The sequence below is a fragment of the Phyllobates terribilis genome, unplaced genomic scaffold, assembly GCF_046119375.1.
Source record: "Phyllobates terribilis strain yellow unplaced genomic scaffold, ASM4611937v1 Scaffold_5__5_contigs__length_657084704, whole genome shotgun sequence".
Classification (NCBI taxonomy): domain Eukaryota; kingdom Metazoa; phylum Chordata; class Amphibia; order Anura; family Dendrobatidae; genus Phyllobates; species Phyllobates terribilis.
Genome location: NW_027362765.1, coordinates 31945695 through 31961553, shown reverse-complemented (window position 1 = coordinate 31961553; position 15859 = coordinate 31945695). Strand labels below are relative to the sequence as shown.

The window sequence follows — 15859 nt, the reverse complement described above, 5'->3', positions numbered from 1 at the left end:
CGCCAGGTCTGACATAGACTTGATAACGCTGTGCGGCCAGCCAATCACTGTAATGCCCACAACCAACATGGCTACGGCATTACAGTGAGTGGCAGGCAATCCCTGCATGTTCATTGGCTCTGTAAAGAGCGCCAAACATGCAGGGAGGAGACCCGAGCTCCCGCCGAGCAACCCCGGAAATACTTGGCGGGCACCGAGCAGTTGCGAGCAGGCTCGCTCATCACTACTGGTGATAATTCCCTCCTGTGTGTCGTCTATTTGTCTCCAAGCAGAGAAATCCCACGTTACATTTCACACATAAAACTGTAGAAAAGGGGCGCGGGGTAATTGTGCCCGTAGTGCAGAGCAAATAATGCTGGAAATGTGACCGACTGAGAAGTTTCCTTGTAGCTTCTTGGATATCAGTGTAAAGAACTGTGCAGTCACTGAGGCCCCTGATCATGTGACCCCTGACTCCTCCCCTTCCGTGACCTCATCACAGGTCCTGTGCGCACAGAACAGCCATATATCCGATGTGCGGCTCTGCAGGTGGAGGTATGTGGAGATCCCCCATTACTGGGGGTAGGGGGCATTAACCACTGCAGCACTGAAATTAATTAGGTATCTTTGCCTTGTCTCCTTCGAAGAATCATAACTTTCTCTAATAACCCTCCATGACAACACCAAGGGAGGATGTCATCCCACTCTAATAGGGACAAGAAACACAAAGAGGTCAAATAGACCCTCCCCCACCCTCTCTCCAGTGTTTTTCTTGTCCCTATTGGGATGAAGAAATCATACCTGACACCATCAGACAAAGCTTTTGCCTAAAGTCCCCACAACCCCTCCTCATAACTACTCAACCATCCTCCAAAACAAGCTTCTTCACCATTACGGACGATCAACTTTCCTCTTTACTCTCCAAATCACACCTCCCCACATGCGAACTTGACCCAATCCCGTCCCACCTCATCCCTAACCTCACCACAGTCTTCATCCCAACCCTATTCCACCTTTTCAACCTGTCACTAACAACTGGTGTCTTCCCCTCATGCTTCAAACTTGCCTCGATCACACCCATCCTCAAAAAGCCCTCCCTTGACCCATCCTCTCTGTCTAGCTATCGGCCCATATCACTTCTCCCCTATGCCTCAAAACTACTGGAACAACACGTCCATTCTGAACTGTCCTCCCACCTCTCCTCCTGCTCCCTCTTTGACCACCTCCAATCTGGCTTCCGACTGCATCACTCCACTGAAACTGCCCTGACCAAAGTCACCAACAACCGACTTACTGCCAAATCCAAGCGACACTACTCTGTCCTTCTCCTCCTGGACCTGTCATCTGCCTTTGACACAGTGGACCATTCCCTCTTACTGCAGACTCTCTCTTCTCTTGGCATCAAAGACTTGGCTCTTTCTTGGATCTCCTCATACTTAACAGACAGGACATTCATTGTCTCCCACTCACACATCACCTCTTCATCTCGCCCCCTATCTGTCGGTGTCCCCCAAGGTTCAGTCCTAGGACCCCTGCTATTCTCCATCTATACCTTCGACCTGGGACAGCTCATAGACTCCCATTGCTTTCAGTATCACCTCTATGCTGATGACACACAGATCTACCTCTCTGGACCCGATATCTCCTCCTTACTAACCAAAATCCCACAATGTCTGTCTGCTATCTCATCCTTCTTCTCTGATAGATTTCTAAAACTTAACATGGACAAAACTGAATTCATCATCTTTCCACCGTCTCACTCAACTCCCCCAACTGACCTATCCATCAAAGTCAATGGCTGCCCACTCTCCCCAGTCCCCCAAGCCCGCTGCCTCGGGGTAACCCGGGACTCGAACCTCTCCTTTAAACCACATATCTAAGCACTTTCCACTTCCTGCCGACTCCAACTCAAAAATATCTCCCAGATCCGCACATTCCTCAACCACGAATCTGCAAAAACACTAGTGCACGCCCTCATCATCTCCCGCCTCGACTACTGCAAACTCTTGCTCTGTGGCCTCCCTTCTACCACTCTCGCACCCCTCCAATCTATCCTAAACTCTGCTGTCTGACTAATCCACCTGTCCCCCCGCTATTCCCCGACCTCACCTCTATGTCAATCCCTTCTCTGGCTCCCCATTGCTCAGAGACTCCAGTTCAAAACCCGAACCATGGCATACAAAGCCATCCACAACCTGTCTCCCCCATATATCTGTGACCTAGTCTCCAAGTACTTACCTACACGCCACCTCCGATCCTCACAAGATCTCCTTCTCTACTCCCCTCTTATCTATTCTCCCCACAATCATATACAAGATTTCTCCCGTACAACCCCCCTACTCTGGAACTTTCTACCCCAACACATCAGACTCTCGCCTACCATGGAAACCTTCAAAAGGAACCTGAAGATCCACCTCTTCCGACAAGCCTACAACCTGCAGTAACCCTAGCTCCACCATTCGCTGCACAACCAGCTCTACCCTCACCTACTGTATCCTCACCCATCCCCTGTACATTGTGAGCCTTCGCGGGCAGGGTCCTTGCTCCTCCTATACCAGTCGCCGAGTTGTATTGTTCAAAATTTACTGTAATTGTTTGTGCTATGTATACCCCTTTCACATGTAAAGCACCATGGAATGAATGGCGCTATAATAATAATAACACCTGCGGTGCTCTGTGGCCGACGGCAGAGACTGCTAGATGCCTGGATAGAGCCGGGCAGCGGAGACTGATCACGGTGCTTTCCTCTCCAGGCTGCTCCTGTCTCCTCGGACTCAGGATTGTCCCATACTTTCTTCACTTTAGTGTAAAGTTGGATGGTCCTAGGCTGGGGACCTCCCTGAGCTCCCCAGCCTCACTCCTCTCCCTCCCCTGTGTGCTGACGTGTGCCATTACTGGAAGTGACGTCAGACGCTGGGTTCTCCCACACAGTGTAATTTCCAGTTGCGTTCCATGCTGGAACGCATGTGTGTTTTCTTAGCTGGTACACGAGGAGGGGATTCAGCGACAGGCAAGGAACCCTACCTCGTTTTCTCCATCTCAATGAATAGGACTGATCATTTGAATTATGGAGGGTTCATGTTCCTCCTGCTCAGCATCTGCAGAGCCCAGCATGAATCCAGTCCTAGTAAGTGTTCCTGACATTGGTAGGTCCTTCTCCTTGGTGCAGGTTATATATATCTTGGTTTTATTTCCCCTTCTCCCTTCTCTTTCAGAGGACAGGGATCCTGCACCAAAAAGCAATACTAAAGTGGCAAGACGTAATATGTTCCATCCTCCCATAGAAAACTACTATGCCAGGGGTGCATAGATAAGGTTATTAGAGAGGAACAGGTTTCCTTAATGGAAGAAATTAGAGGGGTGGTTTGACAAGAGATCCCAATCTTCCCTGGACTCTTTTTCCCAATCCACATCCGGAACTCCTTCAAAGGCTAAGAAGTGAAAAATTAGTCTAGAAGAGGAATTAGACTCAGACTCTCAGGAAGGTCGCATGTCTGTTCTGGAAGAATTGCTGGAGGAGGGAGAATTACCCTTAACCCGGATCGAGCTATCAGCACTCGTTCCTGCGGATCCACCACGGTACTATGGGGATCCAAAACAAAGCCGTGCATTTGTGGAGTAATGTATGCAGCATTTCAAATTCTATGCTCACTATTTTCCCACTGATCGGGTGAAAGTAGCATTCATGATGTCCTATTTAGCGATGCCTTGAATTGGATCACCCCCCTATGGGAAGCATGGTATCCTATCGTCTTTGACCTGCAGGCCTTCCTGGTGGCCTTTCTAATGGTCTTCGATGACCCTAACCCTGAGGCTTCTGCTAAATCTTCCCTTCCCAGTACCCCGGAGCAGCCCCGATGGGTAATGTGTGTAGGTAGCCTACCAGTTCTCCAGCCTGAAGAGACTGTTGCCCACACTGAATCCACACAGGATGACAATGCTCCACAGAATACTTCTCTTCCCAACCTCAAGAGGCAGTCCAGACGTGCAAGGCGTAGAGGTAAACCGTCTCGCCAGGTTCTGTCCTCCCAAAGACCTCCTGTTCCCCAGCCTGTAGAGGCAGCTTTCCGTATAGAATCCATGAAGGATGACTATGTTCGTCAGGCAAAGCAGAAGCCAGAACTCAGTCACAAAATCGGATGGCGGTCCTACTGCGGTATTTGTCCAGCGAAGGTTGGAGAATCCCAAGACATTAGGCCTGTAGGAGAGGTTGCCCTTGGCGTTAGTGTTTCCTCTCCACAGATGACCAGGACTGTCTCCGTGGCAAGTGAAGGCCTCGGATTAACCGGAAGTTTCGGGCTTAAAGCCTTGAAGAGTCGGTGTCTTTTTCCTGTCCAACAACTCCAGAAGCCGGTTTGGGCATTGTCAGCAGAAGGACGAGCCCTACTCAGAAACAGTCAAAATATGTCTGTACAAATTAAGCTCCAGATTGGAGCATTACACATGAAGAAGTTCACATTCCAGGTGCTGTCTGGTTTACCCACAGGTCGTCCCAGAGCCGAGAGAATTAGTGCCCGCTCAGGTCTGGAGATCCTGCATGGTGTTTCCTGGGGGACTGCTGAGGTGTAAGGGGTGTCCAGTCCCCATATCTTCAGGACAGTCAGCAGTTTCTTCTTCTTCTTCACCAGATCTGCTAGTCGCTGACTCGCTGTGCGCTGAAGTCTCCGAAGGAAGGGAAGCAGAGGCATTGTCCCCACACAGTCCCGACGATTGTATCAATGATCTGGCTTTAGGCACCGCCTCGCCTCGCAGACGTGTCATCTCAGAAACCAGACTGAGGTTGGTCCCTAAGCAAGGATCCTCCATCTCTAACAAATCTGGCAATAAGTCCATCAAGGCGGTGGCTACCTCCAAGTCTCTGCACCCCTCCAACCAGGCAGAGAACTTCCAGTTGTCTCCTGAATCCTCCGGGGTGCTACCTGATAACAAATGGAGAGAGACTTTTCTGCACCCTGTATCTGGTACTTCGCCCACTTCATCCAGTAAGCTTGGCAAAGTGCACGTCAAGGCGGTGGTTTCCCCAGAGTCTCTTCACCCCTCCAACCCGGTGATCTCCAGTTGTCCTGTGAATCCTTTGGGGTGCTACCCAATATTAATAAGTGGAGAGAGACTTTCCTGTGTCCTGTTCCTGGTACCTCGCCCACTTCATCGGTTGCCGAGGATGGCCCGATGGAAGGAAGCATCCTAGTTACAAAGATGATGAAACCAGCTTTGTTCCCTCTAGTGGACAGAAGAGGAAATCTTCTTGAGGAGAAGGATCGGTCTCCAAATTCTTTGCAGAAAATCCTTGCTGGCTGGAGGAAGAGGGGGCGTAAAGGAGGGGGGGTACTGTAACATCCCTGGCGGCGTGCTTGCATGGTGCACCACCTCCCACCATGCAAGACCGCAATCTTACCTGTCAGTCCATGCAGAACTCTTTGCTCCAGTATCTGCTCTGTCCATGTCTCTTGTCTGATTGCTTAGGGCGTCGGCGCGGCTTTCTGCTTGTTTCTTATAGCTACTGTGTGCACAGTCCTAATGCGTCCCCAGCCTATTGCTGTGAGTCACTGGATACTTAAACCCCCTCCACCCAGTAGGAGGTGCCTGAGCAACACTTTCACTCAGTTTGTCTTTTGAAACTGAGTTGCCGGGTCCTGTCCTGTATCTAGTCTGTTCTGCCACCCTGGGGGCTGAGTACCCACGGCCGCTACCTGTATCTCTGACTTCTAGTCTGTTTCCGCCACCCTGGGGGCTGAGTTCCCAGGCTCGTTCCTGTATCTTGTTCCCGGTTCAGTTCCTGTCTGAACAGTGTCCTAGCCCGTTACTTGTTTCTCTCTATGTCCGTACCTTCCCTTTTCCTGCAGTGTCTGAACCTGCACCTAACTACAACTCGTTGTCTCTGTACTTCTGTTTGTGTCCACTCGCTACTTCATTACTTCATTGTAAGTACCTTGTGTTAGACGTCGGTCTGGTTCTGGATTCGAAATGCGTACAAGACCTTCTGTGGTCTCCCATTTTAGTCTAGCCAGGGCTGATGCTGCTCAGCATCATCATCAGCCCCAACGCCTAGCTGATCCACGAGACATACAGATTGTCTCCCATGTATTGGCACCTAGCAAGGTTAAGCATAGATTGCTGAGGGAGACAGGGTGCTTGGAGTTTTAAGTCCAGGATTCGCCGTACTGAGCATGCCCGTGACCTTGCGGATCGTGATTGGTGGTTTGGCACCCACCTGACCCGGTGACCTGGCACCGCCTGAATGGTCCACGGGTAACGTCACCAATGGCGCGTCGGTGGGCAGGGCTTAGTCTTTAAAACGCCCACCCACAAACATGGCGGCGCGCTCAGATCATTGAGCATGATGCTGTTGTGTGGACGTCTGTGCTCCACGTGTAGTTTCCGCTAGGCAGGTTAGCTCCATAGAGGCAGGTAGCTTCGTGTTGCAGTCTGGCTCTGTCAGAGGGTGTCACCTTACACCCCGAGCAGCCTGCAGGCGTCCCACTCCCTGTAGACACCTGTGGACCATGTGGAGAAATACTCCTCTGTCCGGTAGCACGCCGGCAGAGGGCACGTACCCGTCGGCGTGAGTCACACATGCATCTTAGCGCCAACTCCTATTGCGTAGCGCCTGTATCGAAGACAGGGCTACTGCTTTTCCCCAGGTCACACGTCTCCCTGCGGTTCTTGTGTGAACCGCTGTAACCCGCTCCGTGTGCTTTAACACGGAGTGGTTTATCAGTTAAGTAGGTGCTTTCCCGGACGCTCTTCTCCCGTGCAGTTAACGGAGATAGAGCGAACCGCTATACCTGTTCCTGTGTGCAGAAACATGGAAGGGTTTAACATTTAAGTTTGTCGCTTTCCTTTCCACCCGGAAAGTGTTCGGCAGCAGTCCAGGCTGCATTGCGGACCCCGGGGTCGGTTGCGTTCCATTTATTAAAGTTGTTTGCAACCGCCCTCTTAACACCTTGTGTGTATCTGGTTCTGCTCGTTCTGTTTCCCTGCCTCCATATTTACCTCCTGTGTTCTAGCTATCTTCCTGCATCTTCCAGTCTGTTCCATGTGAACAGAGCCCTGTCCTGTCTGCCTTCACCTTCTGCTCTATTCTGCTCTGCTTGCTCACCGCTCCGGCGGTTCCGCTCTGCTCCGCTTGTTTACCGCACCTGCGGTTCCGCTCTGCTCTGCTTGTTTACCGCACCTGCGGTTCCGCTCTGCTCTGCTTGTTCACCGCTCCGGCGGTTCCGCTCTGCTCTGCTTGTTTACCACACCTGTGGTTCCGCTCTGCTCTGCTTGTTCACCGCTCCGGCGGTTCCGCTCTGCTCCTCTTGTTTACCGCACCTGCGGTTCCGCTCTGCTCTGCTTGTTTACCGCACCTGCGGTTCTGCTCTGCTCTGCTTGTTCACCGCTCTGCTCCTCTTGTTTAGCGCCCCTGCGGTTCCGCTCTGCTTGTTCACCGCTCCGGCGGTTCCACTCTGCTCCGCTTGTTTACCGCGCCTGCGGTTCCGCTCTGCTCTGCTTGTTCACCGCACCTGCGGTTCCGCTCTGCTCTGCTTGTTCACCGCACCTGTGGCTTTGCTCCGCTCTGCTTGTTCACCACACCTGCGGTTTTGCTCCGCTCTGCTTGTTCACCGCACCTGTGGTTTTGCTCCGCTCTGCTTGTTCACTGCACCTGCGGTTTTGCTCCTCTCTGCTTGTTCACTGCACCTGCGGTTTTGCTCCACTCTGCTTGATCACCGCTCCTGCGGTTTTGCTCTGCTAGTCCACCGCACCTGCGGCTCTGTTCCTGTATCCCAGTCTGTACTGGTCCCTATCCAGCCTGCGTTCATACCTGCCAATATCTGCCTGTCTGCATTCCAGCCGTGCTTGTCAGCACCCACCTGCCTTCATACCAGCCGTGCCTGCCAGTGCCCACCTGCCTTCATACCAGCCGTGCCTGCTAGTACCCACCTGCCTTCATACCAGCTAACCTGCCTGTTCCTGCATTCCCCGGTGTGGGTCAACAGCTGTGACAGGGGTCTGACCTGGACTAGCACCTGGTCCCTCTGCTCGGTTCCTCCCTGGTTCACGGAGTCGACTGAGCTGCCGTGTGACCTTGGTCGGATTGGGTTGATACTTAGTTACACCCCTCCAGGCACTCCTCGGTTCATTGTACAGTGGGATCACTAATCACGCTCACGCCAGTCAGTCCGGGCGCGAGCGTAACACCGGACAATGCTCCATCACATGCATCCAACTACTCCACAGCGTGGCTGGCCAGTAAAGGTCTAAAAGAAAAAATAATGACATGGCCCCCTTGTTCACCTGATCTGAACCCCATAGAGAACCTGTGGTCCATCATAAAATGTGAGATCTACAGGGAGGGAAAACAGTACACTTCTCGGAACAGTGTCTGGGAGGCTGTGGTGGCTGCTGCATGCAATGTTAATAGAAAACAGATCAAGCAACTGACAGAATCTATGGATGGAGGGCTGTTGAGTGTCATCATAAAGAAAGGTGGCTATATTGATCACTAATTTTTTTGTTTTTGCATGTCAGAAATGTTTATTTCTAAATTTTGTGCACTGATATTGGTTTACCTGGTGAAAATAAACAAGTGAGATGGGATTATATTTGGTTTTTATTAAATTGCCTAATAATTCTGCACAGTAATAGTTACCAGCACAAACAGATATCTTCCTAAGATAGGCAAATCTAAAAAAAAAAACACTCCAACTTCCAAAAATATTAAGCTTGGATATTTATGAGTCTTTTGGGTTGATTGAGAACATAGTTGTTGATCAATAATAAAAATAATCCTCTAAAATACAACTTGCCTAATAATTCTGCACACAGTGTAATTCCTTATCACGACGATTTCCTACTCGTGGCCCCGTCGGTACTACTGCTTAGGGAACGCCTACAGAGAACAATTCAGATTCTGACATCCCTAGGGTGGCTGGTGAACCCTGAAAAATCAGACGTAGCCCCTTTCACTACAAAAACCTTCCTAGGTATTTTAATGGATTCCCGGAAACAGACATCCTTCATACCAAAGGAGAAGCAGTCAACTTTCCTATGGAGCCAGAGGTCAGTGTCCTTAAGATTCGCTATACCAGTCCAGGTGACTCGCCCCCTGGGCCGTGGGGCACGCGGATCCGGGCGATAGGGGAACGATGGGGGTAGTAGTAGTGGCGGCCCGGTCCCGCGGCTCAGGGTGGTCAGGCCAATGGTAGTCTGCTACGTGCTTCAGATAATGTCCGACTACGCCACCCGTGGATTGCGGTTATTAGGAACCGCCGCTGCATGCAGACCGCTGGGGCTGATGAGGTGTGCAGCTAGAGTAGTGTGACTCCCCACGGGAAGAGTGCGGCCCCAGGGCAGTGTAGTGGATGGTGGGAGTGATGGTGGTGAAGGTCCCAGTACCGGTAGTGCCGGAGGAGCGAAGGAGCACACGGACAACAAGTTACAGTCCAGGGTCTTTACTCACAGTTCGTTTGTTCCGGGTCACTTCCGTCGGCAGTGACCGCCCGAGCCGTGCCGCGTCCACCAGGTGAGGGGCTCGGTCAACTCCCAGGCAGTTCAGGAGCATGGCACAGGACCGCCTTTAATCCTTTCTCTGGCCTGCCTCACCAGTGACCCACTTTTGTCCAGCTGCCGCGGACTTGTGCGGTTAAACATGGGCCCCGTCCTCCGCTGTCCTATATGGTGCCTTCCTAGCAGGTTTGATGAGGTGTCGCACCAATAGATGATCACGACGACCGGTCTTTGGCTGAGGGTAGTTTCTCCTCCACCAACTTGGGATCCGGTACCCTTAATCTGCCTGACCCTTCACCCTGGATTCTCGTGGGTTCTTAGGGTCCCTTCCACCTTCTTGTTCCTGAGCCCTTCTGTTTCTCTCTCTCTTTCTTTGCAGTTCCTTTCTGTTTCTGTTCCTTTCTGTTCCTTGCTCTTGGAGCTGAGATGAGCCAAAATCTCAGCTCCCCTTCACCTCCTCCTCGGCCTCTCACTAGGCCCTTCTGGAGTAGAGCTCCTGCAGAGCCTCTAGTCCCTGTCTTCTCCTCTCTGGACAGAACCTAGATCTAAGATGGTGCCCACCTTTTATACCTCCCTCTAGCCATGAGCCCAGGTGACCAGCAACCAATGAGCTCCTTCCTACGCTCAGAAACCAACCCCTTTCTGCCCCTACAGCACTGGGTGTTCCACCCCCCCCTCCCCACTCCAGGCAGGGACATAGTCGGTCGTGCCTGCACTTATGTCTAGTGGGAGCACCGTTGAGCTGTCCCTCGGAAATGGGGTGTGTGTGCTGTATGCAGCTAACTGAGCCCTGGTCCATACTTCATCCTTACCTGGGAGTGGAATATCACACCTCTGGTCTGAGGTGCAATACCCCTGTAGTGGCCGAACCCTCGGGGCACTACATTCCCCCCTGGTAAAGCACAGCACGTCCTCGGGCTGGAAAAGAGAAAAAACAGATAATTACAGGACATGCAAAACTTTTTCAATAACTTTCCACATCAGAAAACAGGCAATACGGTTCAATTCCCTTTATGGGAAACACTTTTCTTTTCTTGTCACTATTATAAAACACTTTGCTAATGCCTCTGGAACTCTTTTGTCATATAAAACATCTTGTAAAACATTTGCATTATTACCTAGCAGCATATAAAACTTTCTCATGTAAAACATTTTTAAGTAAAGCACATTCTTGGATTCTTGGATCTCGACCAGGTAAAGGTGCAACAGTCCAGTAAATCTTGAGGTAGACGTTGCGGTTTTTGTATAAAACCAGTAGAGGGCGCTTTAGGAAGCTCAACTATGTACAAGGGATTGGCCGTTCCCAGTCCTCGGCCGGTTTTAGGGAGAGGAATGGCTGCTCACAGTCCTCAGCCTGTTAGGGGAAGAGGGATGGCTGCTCACAGTCCTCAGCCAGGTTACTTAGGGGATAGGGCAACAATCAAACAGTCCTATATCAGTCCCAACGGGGACCACACTCAATTTGAAACAGTCCCACACAGTTCTCTGTACCCTGACGGGTAACTATTTACACCGGTATGCTACTGTTTACTGGTAGCGATACCCTCCAGCCGCTCCTTGCTCCTCATAATCTTCAGGCCCATCCGGGTCCTCTTGATACTCAGCGTCCGAGTAGTGTTGTTCCTCCTCCTCTACTACTCTGTGGACGTGGAGGGCGTACCATCCCTTCACGCCTTGGTGTCGGGTGTAAGACACCACATCACCTGGAAATAGATCCCGCCCACGATGGCCTTCCGGCAGGTGACTCTCCACATCTCTCCTTGTCACGAATATATCTCTGATGGTCTCAGGGTCTCGGATGAAACCCCAGCCGCGCTCCATCTGGAACTTCACAACAGTCCCGGTGACTCGGGGACTGCGGGCAGTTCGGGGATCTCGCCGAGCCTTCATTTTCTGCTCCGAGCTCTGGACCTGCAGCTTCTCTTGCTTCACCCGCCGCTCTCGCTGCTCTTTCTCAAACATTTCCAGCTGTTGGCGGCAGGCCTCCCGCCGCTCGGCTGCGCCCGCTCGTGTTTCCTTCATGAACCTCATCAGGTCCTCCCCTGTGGGGTCCCATTCAAACTGGGCGTCCTCCAATAGCAGCTGGGGGATTTCCTGAGGCGCCGGAGCAGGTATGAGGGGCTCAGATGGTACTTCAACCTCCGCGGGCGGGCTCCTCTGAAAGCGGGGGTTGACAAATTCGGGGGGGCCAGATGAATGGAAGCCCATCCGGACTGGTGTGTTGGGCGAAGAGATCTGCTCCCAGCGGTGGTACTGCAGCAGCAGGGGGCGCAAGCGAGTTGGCGGCGCCCGGGGGCACGTGGCCTTGCGACCAGGCCCGTGCTGGTCGTTTCCTTGTTGCTCCCAAGGGTGGTACAGCAGGTGCAGGGGGTTCGGTCGGGGCAGCGGCGCCCGGGGGCGCTGGGCCTTGCGGCCGGGCCTGCGATGGCGGTTGGCTGAGCACGCCCGGGGTCAGAGGGCACGGCGTGGGGCGGGGCTCACTGGCAGCGTCGACAGCCTGGGGGCTGGTTGATGGCGGTGGAGGCACGGTGTCGACGGCGGGTCCAGGTGCGTTGGGCTCCGCAACAGGGTGCAGGGGCAGGTCGGCGGCCCTAGGGTTCGGGGCAGGGGCGTCTCCGTTACCTGCCTCTGCTGTCGCGGCCTCCTCCGCGGCATCGTCTTTAGCCTCCGCTATGCCTTCACTGCCCTCGGTGGCTGGTGTGCTGCTGGACGTCGATGGCGCCTCCTGCTGCAGGGTCACAGCCCGCCGGGCTACTTCCTCCTTCCACCCGGCGATCACGTCCTGCTGCGCTCGGACCATCCTCCGGTCCAGCTCCTCCAATGCCGCCCGCGTATACTCGGGGTCCTCCTTGGGGAGATGGGCTAGCAGCTCGGTGAGGCTGCATGGTGGTGTAGCTTGCAGCAGGCCCCTCGCCAAAGTACTGGAGCTGATTTCTTTCTCCATCTCCGGGTGCGGCCTGGCCAAACTGATCCAGACCACCCCCTGCCCCGCAGTTTTCTTCTCTTTCCGCCCCCATGGGGGGTGGTCCTGGGGCGTTCTGCTGACAATCACTCTCAGGGGCAGCCCCCCCACGTTGACGGACATTTCTACCGCCGTGCTCATGGTTGTCGGGGGCGGGCTTCCTCTTTGGCGCCATTCTGGGACCCGGCCCACGATGGGAGGCGGCCTCCTGTGGTCTTTTGGCGCGCACATTATGACGCTCGTTCTTCTGGGGCGGGCGCCATCTTTGGTACAATGAAACAGTCTCTTTTCAGGCGCGCAGTACCCGTTGTTAGCGGGCACGAGATCCTGCCGACTACGCCAAAGCTGACTCGCCCCCTGGGCCGTGGGGCACGCGGATCCGGGCGATAGGGGAACGATGGGGGTAGTAGTAGTGGCGGCCCGGTCCCGCGGCTCAGGGTGGTCAGGCCAATGGTAGTCTGCTACGTGCTTCAGATAATGTCCGACTACGCCACCCGTGGATTGCGGTTATTAGGAACCGCCGCTGCATGCAGACCGCTGGGGCTGATGAGGTGTGCAGCTAGAGTAGTGTGACTCCCCACGGGAAGAGTGCGGTTAAACGTGGGCCCCGTCCTCCGCTGTCCTATATGGTGCCTTCCTAGCAGGTTTGATGAGGTGTCGCACCAATAGATGATCACGACGACCGGTCTTTGGCTGAGGGTAGTTTCTCCTCCACCAACTTGGGATCCGGTACCCTTAATCTGCCTGACCCTTCACCCTGGATTCTCGTGGGTTCTTAGGGTCCCTTCCACCTTCTTGTTCCTGAGCTCTTCTGTTTCTCTCTCTCTTTCTTTGCAGTTCCTTTCTGTTTCTGTTCCTTTCTGTTCCTTTCTCTTGGAGCTGAGATGAGCCAAAATCTCAGCTCCCCTTCACCTCCTCCTCGGCCTCTCACTAGGCCCTTCTGGAGTAGAGCTCCTGCAGAGCCTCTACTCCCTGTCTTCTCCTCTCTAGACAGAACCTAGATCTAAGATGGTGCCCACCTTTTATACCTCCCTCTAGCCATGAGCCCAGGTGACCAGCAACCAATGAGCTCCTTCCTGCGCTCAGGAACCAACCCCTTTCTGCCCCTACAGCACTGGGTGTTCCACACCCCCCCCCCCCCACACTCCAGGCAGGGACATAGTCGGTCGTGCCTGCACTTATGTCTAGTGGGAGCACCGTTGAGCTGTCCCTCGGAAATGGGGTGTGTGTGCTGTATGCAGCTAACTGAGCCCTGGTCCATACTCCATCCTTACCTGGGAGTGGAATATCACACCTCTGGTCTGAGGTGCAATACCCCTGTAGCGGCCGAACCCTCGGGGCGCTACACAGGCCCATACCAGAATTTTAGAAAACTACATCCTTTCAAATTAGGACAGATCCCCAGGATCCCTGAGCAAGAAAATTCCAGTACTTGATCAGGAAAAGTCCTCTCAGGCATGGTGGCTCATTCCAGGGAATATAAGGAAAGAGGTCCCCTCGATTCAGAATCCCCTATCAACAATCACATTGGATGCCAGCAGAAGAGGATCAGGAGCTATGATCTCCCAGACTTCCCTTCAGATGATCTGGACACAGGAAATCAGCCAGCGATCCTCCAATTTCAGAGAACTGAATGTAGTAGAGGAGGCTCTCAGATCGATCAGCGGCATCCATAGTTCAAGGCACCCAAGAGGGTTTATTCAGGCAATATGACAACGGTTGCTCACCTTCGTCATCAGTGAAGCACAAAGTACGAAGATCTAAAAGCAGTCTCAACAATAATTTTTTCTTGGGCAGAGGAACATCTCTCTCTATTTGCTCTCTACAAAAGAAGATGGGGCCATCCAGAAGTAGACCTCTTTGCAAGTCATCAAAATGCAAAAGTAGATCAATACTTTTCCCTGAACCCAGATGATGTATGAATAGAGGTGGGTTCGTTTGGCCAACCCTGAAGATTCAATCTGGCATATGCTTTTCCACCAATGCCGGTCTAGCCAAGGACACTACAAAAAATAAGAACCGAGATGGTCAGAACAATCTTAGTAGCACCTCTCTGGCCAAATAGGAGCTGGTTTGCCACCTTAAACAACCTAAAGTTAGAAGGTCCCCTGATTCTTCCACTAATAGCAACCTTCTTCGCCAAGATCTGATCTACCACCCGGACCCCGGAAATCTGTGTCTGGCTGCTTGGCTTCTGGGTTCACAATCTTAAAACATAGAGACCTTTCAGACAAGGTCATACATACTCTTCAAAAAGTAGGAAACCAATAACAAATGCCACTTATGGCAAAATATGTAAGACATTCGTATCTTGGTATGGCACTAGTCCTCCAGACTCCCATTATATGAACATCACCCAGATCTTAGACTTCCAACAAGATGGCCTGGAAAAGGGCCTCAGACCTAGCACCCTTGAGGTTCAAGTTCTAGCATTAAGCTCATTATTTGACCAAAGTTTAGCAGATCACTGTTGGGTAAGGAGGTTTATGACTGCAGCTTCAAGTGGATGTCCAAGATTGACCAATAAAATTCCATCTTGGGATCTAAATATCGTCCTAATATTACCTCAGTTGGAACCCATATCCTTGATAGACATAAACAGACTATCCTGGAAAACAGCCTTCCTGGATAGCAATTACAACAGCCAGGAGAGTCGGCGGACTTCAAGCCCTCTAAATCAGAGAACCCTATTTGAGGATTCTGGAAGACAGACTTGTTCTCCATCTGGACCCATCTTTCTTGCCCAAAGTGGTCTTCGAATTCCACAGGTCTCACGAAATGATTCTTCCTTCCTTTTGTCAGAATCCAGCAAATGCCAGAGAGGAGGAATCTGATTCCTTAGATGTACGAAGAGTGGTTTGACACGACCTTCAACGATTGGAATCCTGGAGGAATGATCAGAACCTTTTTGTCCAGCTCTGGAGGAATGATCAGAACCTTTTTGTCCAGCTCTACTGCAAAAACAAAGGGAGAAGACATTAAAATCTACCATCGCCAACTGGATTAAGAGGGCAATTTGTGAAGCATATTGAAAAAAGAATCTCTCGTAAAAATTTACAGCTCACTCCACTAGAGCTGTGTCTGCCTCTTGGGCTGAGAAAGCAAGCGCTTCCATCGAACAGATCTGCAGAGCTCCTACCAGGTCATTGGTCCATACCTTCTCTAAACATTATAGATTAGACTTAATGTCTGTGAAAGATTTAGATTTTGTTAGAAAAGTCCTCCAGGCTATTGTCCTTCCCTAACATTAACCGTTGGTATTTCTCCTGTGGGCTGTCATTGAGGTGTATTAGAGAAAATAGAATTAGACTTACCGGTAATTCGGTGTCTAAGAACCCTCCACGATAATTCAAACCCTTTCTTTGTTCTTTTTTGTATTGCTTTAAATATGGTGATGAATAAATATTTGAAGCATTCATACTTTGGTGG

General features: G+C 51.9%; 1 protein-coding gene across 2 annotated transcripts in view; it reads left to right on the top strand.

Annotated features, from left to right (window-relative positions):
* Positions 1 to 459: 459 nt before the first annotated feature.
* LOC141271834 (uncharacterized) overlaps positions 460 to 15859 on the top strand; it is a 40534-nt gene continuing 25134 nt past the window's right edge. The window contains exon 1 of one of the 2 annotated variants that reach the window (XM_073682007.1): positions 460 to 534. The gene's annotated coding sequence lies outside the window, so the exon portion shown is untranslated. The remainder of the gene's footprint in view (positions 535 to 15859) is intronic. The other variant, XM_073682008.1, reaches the window with a different exon arrangement.